An 18,329-nucleotide genomic window follows, 5' to 3' on the forward strand; every position below is an offset into this window, starting at 1 on the left:
TCTAAATTTGTTCTGCTTCTTCATCTTCTATTGATCCCAGGATGATCAAAATGGGGCACATGTGTATGATGTCTGTGATTTACTTTAAAATAATAAAGCAGAGATAATGTGATCTCATGTGTGATTAGTTTAAATATACACTCTGTGGACAGTCAGTTGCCTTTTTCAAGACTGCTGACTCAAAAGTCATACTCCAGATATGGCTATCATGATCCTTCAGCTATAACTATTTCCTATTGCCACCAGAGGCCGTGATAACTAACATAAATGTTAGAAACTAGTTTTCATTAGAGAAAACAGAAGATCATTAATTTGTACAATGCTCTACAAAAATGTGATCATGGTGAAATTAGTGGGATTCAAAATATGTGGACAGCTAGAATATTTTAGCTTGAACAGGGTACAAAAATCTAGAAGCCTCTACCCTTAGGGATGGCACTCTAAATGTAATCCCTAAGAGCTCCTGGGTTTTGCTACTGCTTCAAGATGATTGCTGTTCTCCTGACCCCAGTAAATTATTAATTAAATCTTGTGGCTGGAATATTGTCTCATTTGCTCAGGGGAAACTTTTATTCACAAAGAACAAAAAAAGCACAGAAATCTGAAACATCTTTGAACTTCCAGGACAGATTTATGATTGTTTTTGTGTCTGCTCGCTAATAAATGTTTATGTGTGGCATATTTGATCTGACATTTGCTTTCTTTTTTAAATTCAGTTTTTTGAGATATATTCACATACCATAAAATCATCCAAAGTGTACAATCAGATGTTCACAGTACCATCATATAGTTGTGCATTCATCACCACAATTTTTGAACATTTTGCTTACTTCAAAAAAATAAAAATAAAAGTAAAGACAGTAGGGGGAGGATACAAGATGGCAGATTAGGAGAGATAGAGCAAAATACTTCTCTGTGAAAAACACTGGATAAAAGACAGAAAGTGCTCCAGAATACAAGTTCCATGGTTGTACCATCTGGAAAAGGTCTGCTACGTCCACAATGACCGTGCACTTGGTGAAACTGAGAGTCTGCATCCAGAAACGAGTGAGTGAGGCTCCTGGGGAAACAGCAGCCACAGAGTGGTGGGGAGAAAACTGGGGTTGGCATTTGGAGGTGGGTTAGTTTAAAAACCCCAAAAGCAGCTGCAGATCCAGTGGCGAGAGCTGCGCAGTTGAGTGTGGTTGGGAGTGCTTTCCATGTCCCGGGGACCCGCCTCAGTATCTGGCATGGACAATAGCTGTTTGCACACCTGCAAATTGTCCTGGAGCTGGGAAGGTGGAAGTCCATGGAAGAGGGAAGTTACCATGCCCCGTACAGCCATCTTTTCAGCAGGCTGGGAATGCCCCTGCACGGTGCTGCGGCCCAGAGCTTCCCTAGGGGACTGCACTCACCTGTGACATTGGGGTCTTCCCTCTGGGGAGGCCTATGGAGTGCACAGCTTGGAGGTGGGTCCTGCACAGAAGTCCCTACACCAATCCCAGGGATTTCTGGGCCTGCAGCAGAGAGAGACTATGGGGAGTCTGAGATGAAGGGCTGGACTCCTGCAACAGCTTTAAGTCTCCAGGAACAGCTGAGAGAGTTGAGTTTTAAAGCCACCTTCCCTCCCTAACTGCACAGGGCACATCCCCCACCTTCAGGTCTGGCTGCACCAACTGTACACGGAAATTTGGCGCACTAATTGGACCCCCACAAGATTTGGACCCCCACTTGCTGCATAGATGAAGTTGGGGAGAACTGGCTTAAGGGTAATAGGTGGTTCAGGGTGCCATCTTCCGTTAAGATAGGGAAAGTGCACTCTACCAAGCTGCAGCTCTGAAAAATTATAGATAATTGTTCAAATAAGCCCGCATACACTAAAGGAACCCTATCAAGATAAGCAAATGCCAAGAGGCCAAAAAAAATAGACAATTTTAAATCATATGAAAAAAACAAATGATATGGATAACCAAAACCCAAACACCCAAATCAAAAGATCAGAGGAGACACAGTACTTGGAGCAGTTTATCAAAGAACTAAAGACAACAATGAGAGTATGGCACAGGACATAAAGGACAGGAAGAAGAGCATGGCACAGGATAGAAAGGACATGAAGAAGACCCTAGAAGAGCATAAAGAAGAAATGGCAAGAGGAAATAAAAAATAGAGGACCTTATGGAAATAAGAGAAACTGTCGACCAAATTAAAAAGATTCTTGATACTCACAGTACAAGACTAGAGGAAGCTGAACAGTGAATCAGTGACCTCAAGGATGACAGAATGGAAAATGAAAGAAAAAAAAAGAAAGAATGGGGAAAAAATAAACAAAATCAAAATGGACCTCAAGGATATGATAGATAATACAAAACATCCAAATATAAGACTCATTGGTGTACCAGAAGGGGAAGAGAAGGGTACAGGTCTAGAAAGAGTATTCAAAGAAATTGTTGGGGAAAACTTCCCAAACCTTCTAAACACCATAAATACACAAATCATAAATGCCCAATGAACTCCAAATAGAATAAATCCAAATAAACCCACTCCAAGACATTTTCTGATCAGATTGTCAAATACTGAAGAGAAGGAGAAAGTTCTGAAAGCAGCAAGAGAAAAGCAATTCACCACATACAAAGGAAACAGCATAAGACTAAGTGTGACTACTCAGCAGCCACCATGGAGATGAGAAGGCAGTGGCATGACATATTTAAAATTCTGAGAGAGAAAAATTGCCAACCAAGAATTCTTTATCCAGCAAAGCTCTCCTTCAAATTTGAGGAGAGCTTAAATTTTTCACAGACAAAACAAATGCTTAGAGAATTTGCTAACAAGAGACCTGCCCTACTTGAATAGTAAAGGGAGCCCTAGTGACAGACAAACAAGGAAAGGAGAGAGAGAGAGATGGAGAAAGGTTCAGTACTAAAGAGATTCAGTATGCATAAGTTAAAGGACATTGAGAGAGAGAGGGAAAAAATATATCTGACAAACATAAACCAAAAGATAGGATGGCTGATTCAAGAAGGCCTTCACAGTAATAACATTGAATGTAAATGGATTAAACTCCCCAATTAAAAGATATAGATTGCCAGAATGGATCAAAAAATTTGAACCATCAATATGTTGCATATAAGAGACTCATAGACACAGGGACAAAACAAATTGAAAGTGAAAGGATGGAAAAAATATTTCATGCAAGCTACAGCCAAAAGAAAGCAGGAGTAGCAATACTAATCTCAGATAAAATAGACTTTAAATGCAAGGATGTTGTGCTGGTTTGAATGCATTATATCCCCCAGAAAAAGCCATATTCTTTGATGCAATCTTGTGGGGCAGACGTATTAGTGGGGATTAAATTGGAACATTTGGATTAGGTTGTTTGCATGGAAATGCGCCCCACCCAACTGTAGGTGATAACGCTGATGAGATATTTCCATGGAGGCATGGCCCTACCCATTCATGGTGGGCCTTGATCAGTGGAACCATACAAATGGGCTGACAAACAGAAGGAACTCAGTGCAGCTGAGAGTGACCTTTTGAAGAGGAGCTACAGCCAAGAGGGACACTTTGAAGAAAGCACAGGAGCTGCAGATGAGAGACAGTTTGAAGATGGCCATTGAAAGCAGACTCTTGCTCCAGAGAAGCTAAGAGAAGAGAGGACAAAGGCCCCAAGAGCAACTAAGAGTGACATTTTTGAGGAACTGCAGCCTAGAGAGGAACGCCTTGGGAGAAAGTCATTTTGAAACCAGAACTTTGGAGCAGATGCCAGCCACATGCCTTCCCAACTAACACAGGTTTTCCGGACACCATTGGCCATCCTCCAGTGAAGGTACCTGATTGCTGATGTGTTACCTTACACACTTTATGGCCTTAAGACTGTAACTGTGTAACCAAATAAACCTCCTTTTATAAAAACGAATCCATCTCTGGTGTTTTGCATTCCAGTAGCATTAGCAAACTAGAACAGATGTTATGAGAGAAAAAGAAGGCCACTACATACTAATAAAAGGGGCAATTCAACAACAAGAAATAACAATCATAAATGTTTATGCACCCAATCAGGGTGCCGCAAAATACATGAGACAAACACTGGGAAAACTAAAGGAAGCAATTGATGTTTCCACAATAATTGTGGAAGACTTCAACATATCACTCTCTCCTATAGATAGATCAACCAGACAGAAGACCAATAAGGAAACTGAAAACCTAAACAATCTGATAAATGAAGTGGATTTAACAGACATATATAGAACATTACATCCCAAATCACCAGGATACACATTCTTCTCTAGTGCACACAGAACTTTCTCCAGAATAGACCATATGCTGGGACATAAAACAAGCCTCAATAAATTTTTTAAAAAATGAAATTATTCAAAGCACATTCTCTAACTGCAATGGAATACAATTAGAAGTCAATAACCATCAGAGACTTAGAAAATTCACAAATACCTGGATGTTAAACAGCACACTTCTAAACAATCAGTGTGTTACAGAAGAAATAGCAAGAGAAATTGCTAAATAGAGAGAGGAATGAAAATGAGAATACAACATATCAAAACGTATGGGATGCAGTAAAAGCAGTACTGAGGGGGAAATTTAAAGCACTAAACACATACATCAAAAGAAGAAGGAGCTAAAATCACAGAACTAATGGAGCAACTGAAGAAGCTAGCAAATGAACAGCAAACCAATCCTAAACCAAGTAGAAGAAAACAAATAACAAGGATTAAAGCAGAAATAAATGACATAGAGAACATAAAAACAATAGAGAGAATAAATAATGCCAAGAGTTGGTTCTTTGAGAAGATCAACAAGACTGACAAGCCCCTTGCTAGACTGACAAAATCAAAAGAGAGAAGACCCAAATAAACAAAATAATGAATGAGAGAGGCAACATTAATGTTTATCCTGAAGAAATTTAAAAAATTATAAAAGGATACTATGAACAACTGTATGCCAACAAACTAGATAATTTAGAGGAAGTGGACAATTTCCTGAAACATACAAACAACCTAGACTGACCAGAGAAGAAATAGAAGACCTCAACCAATCAATCACAGGCAAAGAGATCCAATCAGTCATCAAAAAACTTCCCACAAATAAATGCCCAGAGCCAGATGGCATCACAGGGGAATTCTACCAAACTTTCCAAAAAGAACTGACACCAATCTTACTTAAACTCTTTCAGAACATCAAAGAAAATGGAATACTACCTAACACGTTTTATGAAAGCTAACATCAATCTAATAGCAAAACCAAGCAAAGATGCTACAAGAAAGGAAAACTACACAGGCCAATCTCCCTAATGAATATAGATGCAGAAATTCTCAACAAAATACTTGCAAATCAAATTCAAAGACAAATTTAAAAAAAACATACACTATGACCAAGTTATGGAGGGTAAACTTAATCTTATAGGAATGCTCAGGAATGACTATGGTTTGTTAATTTCTGGGGGGTATGGTAGCAACAAATGCACAGAAATGTAGTTATTTTAGGTTATTTGTTTTTCTTATTCCTTTGTTGGGTTATAGTCTGTTTATTTTCTTGGGTAGGGTTGGAACATGTTGGAAGCAATGTAGTTATTTTAGGTTATTTGCTTTTTCTTATTCCTTTGTTTTGGTTTTGTTTGAAATGTTCCTGTTTTTATTGTTTTTTTTTAATTTTTTGATAAAGTTAAAAAACATTGAATGAGTGTGAAAAAAATAAATGAACAATGGGGGGAGGAGGGAAATGGAATGTTTTGGATGTTCTTTTTAGTCTGATTTTTATTTTACTTTTTGGAGTAATGAAAATTTTCAAAGATTGTGGTGATCAATGCACAACTATGAACAACTGATTGTACACCTTGAATGTTTGTATGTTATGTGAACATATCTCAATAAAATGCAATTAAAAAATAAAAGTAAAAAAGAACACCCAAATCATGCCATCCTCCACATCCCACCCTATTTTTCATTTAGTTTTAATCCCCATTTTTCTACTCATCCATCCATACATTTGATAAAGGGAGTGTGAGGCACAAAGTTTTCCCAATCACACTGTCACCCCATGTAAGCTACATAGTATACAACTGTCTTCAAGAATCAAGGCTACTGGGTTGCAGTTTTGGGTATTTACTTCTAGCTATTCCAATACACTAAAACCTAGAAAGGAATATCTATATAGTGCATAAGAATGCACTCCAGAGTGACTTCTCAACTCCATTTGAAATCTCTCAGCCACTGAAACTTTATTTTGTTTCATTTCACTTCCCCCTTTTGGTCAAGAAGATGTTCTCAATCCCATGATGCTTGGTCCAGGCTCATCCCTGGGAGTCATATTCTGTATTGCCAGGGATATTTACACCCCTGGGAGTCGGGTCCCATGTAGGGGGGAGAGCAGTGAGTTCACCCGTTGAGTTGGCTTAGCTAGAGAGAGAGGGCCACATCTGAGCAACAAAGAGGTTCCCTGGGGGAGACACTTAGGTACAATGATAAGTAGGCTTAGCCTCTTCTTTGCAGTAGCAAGATTCATAAGGGCAAGCCCCAAGATCAAGGGCTCAGTACAACAAATTATCAGGCCCCAGTGTTTGTGGGAACACCAGCAATAACCCAGGTGGGGACATCCAACATTTCCACATTTTCCCCCAGCTCCACAGGGGGGGCCTGAATATATATTTTTATTCTCTGCCCAAATTACTTTGGGATGTATTGCTCTTTTACATTAACCTATACAAACTTACCAGATCTCACTTCCTATTCAAAGTTCCATGTAATTATGGTGTTTGAATAAATTGATTGTAGAAGTTAAATAATTTAATGTGCTGTAGAAGTTATATATCCTGCACCAAATAAACATCTCTTCCCTTGGTCTCACATAGAAGTTGAAGTTTTAAAACACAGTCAGTATTGTCCTTTACCCTTTGGCATGATTTGCCTTAGTCCTAACCAGATCTGCTTCACTCATATCACTAATTGAAGTCTGAACTCTTTTTCAGCTTTTTTAACAGTTGTGGTATGCTCTAATACTGACATTCATATCTGCCAAGCCCTACCTCTGAGTTTCAGGTGTCACACACTAGCCAAAATTCCAGAGACTGACCAGGTTAAACACAAAAGGATCAGCATCCCAGAGTTTGGAGATACCTATTACAATTCAGGAACAGGTGTGACTGCTCTTAAGCGCTTACAATCTAGGGACCATTACAATAATCATTTCCCTGTTAGGCTGTCCTGTAAGATTCAATCCTGAGTTTACACATTGTAGTTAGTCCATACTGGTGAGTCATTATAGTGTTTGCCTTGGTTTCTGGCGTACTTCACTCAACATGCTGTCTGCAGGATCCATTCACCTCGTTGCATGTCTCACAGCTTCACTCCTTCTCACAGTTGCTCATTATTCCATTGCATGCATACACCACAGATCGCCATTCTGTTCCTCAGTCAGTGTACCCTTAGGCCACCTCCACCCATTGCAAATCATGAATACTGCCTCTACAAACACCAGTGTGCAAGTGCCCATTCATGTCCCTGTTCTCACATCTTCCAAGTATATACCCCATAATGAGGTTGCAGGACCTTATGGCACCCACATACTTAGCTTCTTGTGGAAGCACCACACTGTCCTCCAGATAGGCAACTCCATTCTACCTCCCCACCAACAGTAAATAGGTACATCCCTCTCTCCATATTTTCTCCAGCATCTTCATCCCTATTTATATTTTTCCTACAATTTTATAGAGATATACCAATCAATCATCCACAGTGTACAATCAATAGTTCATGGTATCATCATATAATTGTGCATTTATCACCACAATCAGCACTTGAAAATATTCATTACTATGAAAAAATTTTTTTAAAGAATAATTAAAAGATAATAAAAATAACAAAACAATACCATACAATATAATGTAATAATAAGCCCAGAAACAACACCACTATCAGGAATCCCATATTCCTCCCTTATATCCACCTCTCATATACATTTAGCTTTGGTATATTGCCTTTGTTACATTTAATGGAAGCATATTACAATGTTACTGTTAACCATAGACTTCATTTTGCTTTGATATTTTTTCCCCAATACCATCCTTTTTTCAAAACTTTGCATGGTTGACATTTATTTGTTCTCCCACATGTGAAAACATTTTTATATTTGTATATTTAGTCACAATCATTGACCACTCTAGTTTTCACTGTTATACAGTCCCAGTCTTTATCTTCTGGTGTCCTACATGCCCCTAGCCCTCTTCTTTCAGCTTTACTCACAGACATCTTTGTTCAGTGTACTTACAATGTTGTGCTACCATCACACAGTATTATGCTATTTCTGGATCTATACAATCAATCCTGTTGAACATTGTATACTCCTTCAGCATCAAATGCCTGATCTCTACCCTCTTTCTATCTCCTGATAACCCGTGTTCTCAGCTTTTAACTCTCAAAGTTTGGTTATTAATGTTAGTTCATATTAGTGAGACCATGCAGTATTTGTCCTTTTGTTTCTGGCTAACTTCGCTCAACAAAATATCCTGAAGTTTCATCCATGTTATTATATGTTCCATGACTTTGTTCTGTCTTACAGCTGCATAATATTCCATTGTGTGTATATACCACAATTTGTTTATCCACTCATCCATTGATGGACATTTGGGCTGTTTCCATCTCTTGGCAATCATGAATAATGTCACTATAAACATCGGTTTACAAATGTCCGTTCGTGTCCTAACTTTCATTTCATGTGAGTATATACCTAGCAATGGAATAGCTGGATCATATGGCAAATCTATACTTAGCTTCCTGAGGAACCACCACACTGCCTTCCAGAGTGGTTACACCAATCTACATTCCCACCAACAGTGAATAAGTGTGCCTCTTTCTCCACATCCTAACACTTGCAATTTTCTGTTTTTTGGATAATGGTCATTCTGGTAGGTGTGAGATGATATCTCATTGGGGTTTTGATTTGCATTTCCCTAATAGCCAGTGAAGCCGAACATTTTTTCATGTGTTTTTGAGCCACTTGTATTTCCTCTTCAGAAAAGTGTCTGTCCATGTCTTTTGTCCATGTTTTAATTGGGTTGTTTGTCTTTCTGTTGTTAAGTTGTAGGATCCCTTTATATATTCAGGATATTAAACCCTTATCTATCTAATATGTGGTTTCCAAATATTATTTCCCATTGCATAGGCTGTCTTTTTACTCTTCTGACAGTCTTTTTTTTCTTTTGCTTTCACCAATTATTTTTCAATTCAGTTTTATTGAGATATATTCACATACCATACAATCATCCATGGTGTACAATCAACAGTTCACAGTACCATCTTATAGTTGTGCACTCATCACCCCAATCTATTTTTGAACATTTTCCTTACACCAGAAATAATCAGAATAAAAATAAAAGTAAAAAAAGAACACCCAAATCACCCCATCCCACCCTATTTTTCATTTAGGTTTCTGACAAAGTCTTTTGATGTTCAGAGGTGTTTAATTTTGAGGAGATCCCATTTATTTTGTCTTTGGCTGCTCACTCTTTGGGTGTAAGGTCTAGGAAACCACCTCCTATCAAAAGATCTTTAAGATGTTTCCCTACATTTTCTTCTAAGAGTCTTATGGTCTTAGTGCTAATGGTCTTTGATCCATTTTGAGTTAATTTTTGTATAAGGTGTGAGATAAAAGTCCTCTTTCATTCTTTTGGGTATGGATATCCAGTTCTCCAAACACCATTTATTGAAGAGGCTGATCTGTCCCAATTGCTTTGACTTGACTGCCTTATCAAAGATCAATTGTCCATAGATGTGAGGGTCTATTTCTGAGCACTCAATTCAATTCCATTGGTTGGTATATCTATCCTTATGCCAGTACCATGCTGTTTTGACCACTGTAGCGTCGTAATATGTTTTAAAGTCAGGTACTGTGAGACCTCCCACTTTGTTCCTCTTTCTTGAGATATTTTTGGCTATTCAGAGCACCTTGCCTTTCCAAATAAATTTGATTATTGGTTTTTCTATTTCTGTAAAGTAAGTTGTTGGGATTTTAATTGATATTGCATTGAATCTACAGATCAGTTTAGGTAGAATTGACATCTTAACTTTATTTACTCTTCCAATCCACATACATGGAATGTTCTTCCATTTTTTAGGTCCTGATTGATTTCTTTTATCAGTTTCTTGTAGTTTTCTCTGTTTAGGTCTTTTGTGGCCTTGGTTAAGTTTATTCCTAAATACTTGATTCTTTTGGTTGCTATTGTAAATGGATTTTTTTTCTTGATTTCCTCCTTCTGTTGCTCATTACTTCTGTATAGGAAAACTACTGATTTTTGCATGTTGATCTTGTAGTCTGGCACTTTGCTGTATTCATTGATTAGCTCTAGCAGCTTTGCTGCAGATTTTTTTGGATTTTCTACATATAGGATTATGTCATCTGCAAACATTGAAAGTTTTACTTCTTCATCTCCAATTTGGATGCCTTTTATTTCTTTTTCTTGCCTAATTGCTCTAGCTAGAACTGCCAGCACAATGGTGACAGAGGACATCCCTGTCTTGTTCTTGATCTTAGAAGGAAAGCTTGCAATCTTTCCCCATTGAGTATGAAGTTAGCTGTGGGTTTTTCATATATTGCCTTTATCATATTGAGAAAGTTCCCTTCTATTCCTATCCTTTGAAGCATTTTCATCAACAAAGGATGTTGAATTTTGTCAAATGCCTTTTCTGCATCAATCAAGATGATCATGTTGTTCTTCCACTTTGATTTATTGATGTGGTGAACTATATTAATTGATTTTCTTGTGTTAAACCAGCCTTGCATACCTAGAATAAAACCCATTTGGTCATGGTGTATACTTCCTTTAAAGTGTTGCTGGATTCAGTTTGCAAGTATTTTGTACAGGATTTTTGCATCTATATTCATTAAATACATTGGTCTGTAATTTTCATTTCTTGTAGTATCTTTGTCTTGCTTTGGTATTAGGGTGATTTTGGCTTCATAGAATGAGTTAGGTAGCTTTCCCTCATCTTCAATTTTTTTGAAGAGTTTGAGCAGATTGGTACTAGTTCTTTCTTGAATGCTTGGTAGAATTCACATGTGAAGCCATCTGGTCCTGGGCTTTTCTTTTCTGGAAGCTTTTTGATGACTGGCTCAATCTCTTTACTTGTGTCTGACATTTGATTTTATTCCAAACTGGCAGCAAGGCTGTGGGGAGGTAACTAAACCCCCATCTTTTTCCAACTACAGATTGCTACCAAGGCCTACTTGTAAAACCTAATAGTTGTACATGATCAAATTGACTTAGGCCAAACCCTAATGGTAGAATCTCAACAAAGCTCTGAAAAATCCCAAGAGTCACAAAAATTCTGAAGGGAAGATACTTGAATCAGTAACAAACAGCAATCTTTGTCATGTGTGCAACCAAGATATTTGGATATCAGTTGAGGAGAACTGTAAACTTGTGGTTCTGGGTCTTTTTTGGGAAGGACTTTCCTATGGCATAATTTCTCAAGGATGCTCTTCTTGAAAAATCAACATTTCAAATCCTTGAAATCATGGAATATTGATAAGCCTTTCATGGCTTTAGCTAACATCTTTAACATTCTATAATCTCTGAACAATGACTGGTAGAATAAAATATTTGCTGTATTATTAAATGACATGCATATCACACACATTATCTTTTTCAACTCTTAAAAAATTCCTTTCAAGGGAAGTTAAATTCAGGAAGTTATGTGAGACTTCTGGGATTCCATGGCTTGTGAGATAGGACTCAAGTCACATTTTCCTGACTCATTTTGCACCACACCATGCTGCCTCTCATCCTTTGAAAAGATAATGAGTGGATAGGAGAAAAGTCAGGCAAGGAAGTAGAATATATTCACAAAACAGTACTTTATTGCTCCAAAGTCACTCTAACCCACCTCTCTCCACTCCCCAAAAACTTCACTATAGTGAACAGTTACAGAAATGAAAAAAATTGAAAGACCCACTAATGTTGAACCACAGGGTCCCTGGCATACTTATCACTGTCATCTTAACTCACCGTGAAACCTACAGACAATTTGAGACACATATAATCACATTTTAGTCTCACAATCACCTAAGAGGTAAGTTTAACTACTATTTCAATTTTGCAACTGAAGAGACAGAACTTGGAGAGGATTAAATGCCCTACCCAAGGTCACACAGACAGTAAGCGATGGAACAAGGAGTCAAACCCAGATCTGTCTGATTTCACATCCAATACACTCTACTGCTTTATCAACCCTTTACTTGCTATTGCATACCTTCTACAAATTCACTCTTGGACCCAAAGTGTGTCTGAGATTCACTAGTCATGGTGTATATCAAATTCCAAGACTGTCAGCACCTTGGATGATCAAGACCCAAACCCTTGCTGGAGGGCAAGTCAACCTGCCCCACAAAAGCAGCCAGCTAAATTTATGGAGGGGTGTGATGGATTACATGACTTCAAGTTTTTACTAATCCTTGAATCCATGTCCTTGGCCACATAACTTGATAGTGCTCTCCAACCATAACTCTGGGCTCAGCATATTAGCAGGCATGACACAGGCAAGCTTGAAAAGTACCTGTGATAATGGGATGGTTCTCTTGTGTTTCTTTAATTACTGTGAGAAAGACATTCCCAGCTAGCCTACTTGTCCCAGGAGGAGGAGAGACACATGGATCAGATCTGCTTCAGCTGAGGTGACTCAGTATGGTGGCTTGAAGCTGTTATGTACCCCAGGAAAGGCCATGTTCTTTTTTTTTTTTTTTTTTTGAGGCTTTAAAAACTACCATTTATTGATGTCCATTATTTCTTATACTGTGCTCAGTGTTTTACATTCATTTTCTCATTTTAATCCTCACAACAACCCTATTAGGTAGATATTATTGCCCCCAGTTTATAGATAAGAAAACAAGCTCAGAAAACTGGGTCATTTGCCCAGGGCCACACAGCTAGTCATTCGTGGAGCTGGGATTTGTCTGTTGCTGAAAGCCCATGTTCTTTTATTGTACCCATCTAGGTCAGCCTTGGACAAAGGTAATTTCACTGCCCAGCTCTGGAAAAAGCCCTGAGGGCAGAGGTTGCCAGCCACAATCACCGCTGGTAGGGATGCATTGAAGCTGACTTGATGTTGGTTTTTATTCCACTTGGCATTTTCCCTGGTTGACTTGCTTGGGCCATTTGCACCCCACTAAGCATTGGCTGCTGCTGGCTTGAAGTTCCTGCCATCTGTACTGGCTGTAAACCTGAGGCTCCTGCAAGGATTGTCCAGCTCCTGGCTGCCCAGACTGTCCAGGACCACTGCTGCCTGAAGGTCTCCAATTGGATAGCCCCTTCCCAAAGGCAACAGCTGCCACCAAGTCATTGGTGTCTGCAGGGTTAAAGGTCTGCTTGTTCTGCCGGAGACGTCCACTCTCTGATTCTCGCTCCTCTTTGCTGATTTTCTCCAGAAGGTTTGAGCACATTTTATTCAAGCTCTGGATCTGCTTCTGAGCTACATCAGCACCAATGTGGGCAGCATCTGTTGTCAGCTGCTTCTCCTGTTCTTCAACCTCAGGGTCAGGTTTGGTTTTCAGATGGTTAGGGACCACCTCATGGCTGAAAACAGGTACTCATCCTTCAGTCTGCCGCATAAGATCTTCAGCTCGGTCCGGGGACAACACCAGAGGGATGATGACCTGGTTACGGAACAGCGGTGTCTTTTCATGCTTCAAGACCTTGTTCAGAGTGTTCAACTGTCCAGAAAGCAAGGCAAAGCTGTCCAAGACAGAAGGCCAGGTGAGCCGGTCATACTCATTCTCCAACTTATAAATGAAACTCCCCAGTGAGTTCTTCAGATCAGCTGCTTGACTCAGCAGTGCATCTAATGATGCCTCAAGCTGTTTCTCCTCCCTCTGCATTGCGGTGGCCGCCCAGGCCATGTTCTTTTAATCTTTGCCTGTGGGTACAGACCTGTTGTGGGTGGGACCTTTTGGTTAGGTTATTTCAGTTGAGATGTGACCCACCGCATTCAAGGTGGGTCTTAATCCTTTTACTGGAATCCTTTATGAGAGGATAAAGGACAGAAAAAAAGCTGAGAGAGCTTACAGAGAAAAGACCCAAAGAAGGAAAGAGAGGATCTACAGAAGCTCAGAGAGAAAGCCACTGGAACCAGAAGCTGAAAGCAATGAAACCCAGGAGCAAAGGACTAGGAGACGTCAGCCATGTGCCTTCCCATACACTTCCCAGAGGTGTCCCAGATGCCAGCAGCCTTTCTTCAGAGCCCAGGTATCATCCTGTTGATGCGTTAATTGGGCCATTTTCACAGCCTGAGAACTGTAAATTGTAAGTTAATAAATCCCCCTTGTAAAAGCAAAAAAAAAAAAGCAGCCAGCTGGCTCAAGTTACAGTTTAGAAGGCTGAGCAATGCCTTCTGGGATTTTCTCTGTATTTTTTCCAGGTTTAGGTCAGTAGACTAAGCAGCCTCTCTGCTTTGGAAATCCTCAGGAACTTGAAAAGACAGTATTTTTTATTTCTGCTGAAGAGGATACCTCTCTCACATTAAGAGAATCCATGAGGGCTGGTCCCATTCTTGAATGATCTGGACCTTGCTTGCCTCCCCAGCTCTCAGTTACCCACTGAGGAGCAAGATGTTACATGGTACATCACAGTAACACAGGCTGAGGCACAAGAGAAACTTTCAGCAAATGACTGCTTTATTACTTAAACAATGAAAAGGGTTCAAAACAGCAGGGGAAGAGACCCCATCATGGCCAGTCTTCTAGGGAGGCCAACTGCTAGGGTCAGTGTCAGTGGATAGCAGCTCCCCACACCCCACCTTTTCATCATAGAGGAGAGACACCAGTACTGCTTGAGAGTGGATATTTATAAACCCCAGGGGAAGGGAGCCCTGCCATGAGAATTCCTGCCCCGGTCAGGCCTAACAGCCTCATGGTTCTCAACAATATTGACAGTAAAGATTTGGGAACACTAGTGGCTATAGCACATTAGGAGGGTTGGCCTATACAAACCATTACTCCAAGCAGGATGATCAGCCATGTCTACAGTAATGATTTTTGCATCCATGTCCCCCACCCAGCTGGGAGACAGCTGAAGAAGTCATACATAGCATTTGTATACTTTGTGGCCAGTGGGCTTGCTATTGGATTTTACTCACCTACTGTTCCACCTCCCCTGAAGCATTACCCACATAGAATAGAAGGTGTTTAGCAATACCACATATGCCTCCTTGTTGGGCTAAGAGGAAGTCTAAGACAATGCAATTATCAAACACTACTTTGGCTAGAGAATATAATGATTTTTGCTGAGCCTATATGGCTTGTACTGTGAATTCAGCAATGTCAACCAAGGTGGCTGACAGACTGCATATCACGTGTTCATTGGTGCTTACTCCCAGCCAGGACAATAATGATCTGCCAAAAGAGTCAAATCCAGAATCATGGATCCCACCCCCATTGCAGGCAAATCAGGCTTTGTTTAAGATAATAAACTGGAAAGATGGCTGAGTCATTTGCCAGTTTCATTACTTTGGGAGTTTTTGCATCCTGACAGGTTGTCCAGGGGTGAAGAAGAGCATGCAGCCAATGGCTGTATCATTATCTTTGTCACAGGGCATAAATGAGGGACTTCCTGATGTTAGTTCAAACTTGAGGCAGGGAAAATCAGCTCCTTGAGTAACAATAGACTCAGTAAAGAGGAAAAGGGAATGAGGGGTTGGATAGCAGATCCAGCAGTTGGTCAAGTTCACTGTGGTTTCAATGGCCCATGTCAGTTGGATGAAAGTGTTTTCCTTCCAGCTTGCCACCAGGTCAAATTCATAGAAAACAGGAGGCAGGGAGCAGTAACTAGTCCTAACAGGGTGATTGTGCAGCCAACTCCCATAGGAGAAACTTTCTCAGCCTATTTGCTGTAACTTGTCTTTTCCTTCTAAGGCCACCCATTCTGTCTGTCCTTTGCCTTGAGCTATAACCTCACCTCTTTCCCATTGGTCTAAGTGATTTACTTATGTCTTCTGGCCCATTTTCACCCTTTCCCGATAGATGGGAGGTATCAGGACTCCTTGAAGGTATCTCATGACCACTTCCAGGGGAAGGCATCACACACTAACCTCCAGCATGTTTGTGTCAGGCCCCAGAGGTCCCATCCACTGGATTGTCACCCCATGTGTGTTAAGCATGTCTAGATTTGTTTCCATCATCCCACCCCTCTACCCAGTAGCCCTAACCTACCACTGTCCTGGGAATTGTATGAAGGGTGCAATGGAGTAAAACGTGAGATGATCCCCCTGCAGTGGCTGAAAAGAAGAGTCCCAAGTAGTGTGTCCTTGGTCCCCTTTTCAGGGCCAATCCTCATCTTGATGGGCATAAGAGCAGATGCTCAGCAAAGTCTGGGTACCTCCTCCACTCTCATCTCCTCCCACTGCTAGGAAGTGGGATACTGCCATGTTTCCCTTCTGGGGAACTGCTGAGTTTAGCTTCCAAAGTACCCAAGTAAGGCAGACAGTCCATCAAATAAGAGAGTTGTCAGGGTGTAGGCACTGAAGCCCTTTTTTAGGTGGCCATTAAAGTTCTCCATGATGCTGGCTGCCTGTGGGTGATGGGTGACAAGGAAGGTCCATCTAATTCTGTGAGTCTGGATCCTTCATTGAGTGGATTGTGCAGTCAAGTAGGATCCTTGGTCAGAGGAGATACCATCTGGGTACCTGAAGTGGTGGCAGATTTACTTTTCCAAGGTATCCCATGTATGTACTGCATTCCTACAAAGAACTAAAAAGGCAAGACCATAGCCTGAATAGGTGTCTACCATAACCAAGATGCAGGACATACCTTGGAATGGCAGGAGGGGGCTGATGTAGTCCACTTTCCATGAAGGGCCTTGTGCAGCCCCTCTGGGAACAGCTCCTAAATGCCCTTTGGGGGCTCTGGCTTGTAGTTGACATCTCTCATATTGGTAAATGGCAGATTTAAATGAGAGTGGTACTCTGTGCTCCTGGGCCCATAATTTCATGATGTCAGAATTTCCATGTCCAGTTTGATGGTGGATCCACCCAGCAGGGAAAGCAGCCACGGGAATTTCAGCCATTTCATGGATGTCAGCAAGGGTAAGTTCATTGTCCTCATCCTTCAGACAGGGCTCATCCTCTGCCTCTCTCTCAGGAGGATCTCTAGCCTTGTCAGGTGTGAAAAGCTGCTCAGTGCATCCTTTATCAGCTAGGTCATTCCAATGATGTTCATCGTTATACAGGCCCTTGCCATGTGCATCATCATGGGTAACAAAGATGGTGTCTTTCCACACTGCCAATTGTTTCCAGAGGTCTCTTCCCCATACTGGGGAACCTCTGATTCTCCAAGCATGTTCCCTCTATGAACCTGACCAGACTGCTAAGCCATTTGTGACAGCCCATGAGTCAATAAACAGGCACACAGGGGTGCTTGGGTCCAAGTGTTCCAGGGCTAAGAGAATTGCTCACAGTTTAGCCCATTGGGCACTTTTTCCAGTGCAAGAGGTGGTTTGTATTTTGCCTAAGGGAATGGAAATAACAGCTGCTGCCCAACAGATCCCAGATGGCTTCAGCCTGGCCAATCCATCAGTGAACAAGTGCTGAGCATCTGGTGAAGCATCCTTGAGTTGGGGTCTCCCTAAGCCAATGCAGGGAGGGAAGGACCTTCATCTGGTGTTGTAACAGCATCATTGAAGGGAGCCGCTGCCACCTGCTCATGAAAGCATTTTACTCCCTGGGAGCCTGAGTGAACACAGTCCTGAAAGTACCACTTCAATTTGATGATGCTATACTGTTGGGCACTGCTTGGGTGAGTGTTTTGATTACCCAGGACCCAGGACACGATGGGGATTTCTGGTCTCAGGAGGATCTGGGAGCTCTTGGTGATCATTTCTGTTTCCAACAAGGCTCAATAGCATGCCAGAAGATGCATCTCAAAGGGGGAATACCACTGGGCGGTGTCTTGGAACTTCTTGGTCCAAAAACTCAGGGGTCTGAGAATTCCTATTGCTCCCTTCTTCTGCCAGAGGTACCAGCCAGCATGGAACCAAGTGGCAGAAACCTGTATTTCAAGTAAAGATCCAGGCTTTAAAGGTCCTAGAGGCAGGGCAGCTAAAATGGCCACTTTTACCTCCTGCAGGGCCTGCTCCTCCTCCATTCCCCAGAGGAAAGTACCTGATTTCTGTGCCACCCAATATAGGGGTGCTAGGAGGATACTGAGATGAGAAATATGCCAGCATCAATTTGCAAACAGCTCAATAAACCACTGGGCCTCCTTTTCAGAGGTGGGTGACTATAGGAACAATAATTTGTCCTGTACTGGGTCAGGGACCCAGCACTGGGCTCTGGCCCATATGTCTGAAAAGGTGATCTAAT

General features: G+C 41.0%; 1 pseudogene; it reads right to left on the reverse strand.

The window, feature by feature from the left end:
- Nucleotides 1–12,974: 12,974 nt before the first annotated feature.
- LOC119523653 lies at nt 12,975–13,857 on the reverse strand (annotated as a pseudogene).
- Between the last annotated feature and the right edge of the window lie 4,472 nt (nt 13,858–18,329).

Source organism: Choloepus didactylus, chromosome X (assembly GCF_015220235.1).
Source record: "Choloepus didactylus isolate mChoDid1 chromosome X, mChoDid1.pri, whole genome shotgun sequence".
NCBI classification, from domain to species: domain Eukaryota; kingdom Metazoa; phylum Chordata; class Mammalia; order Pilosa; family Megalonychidae; genus Choloepus; species Choloepus didactylus.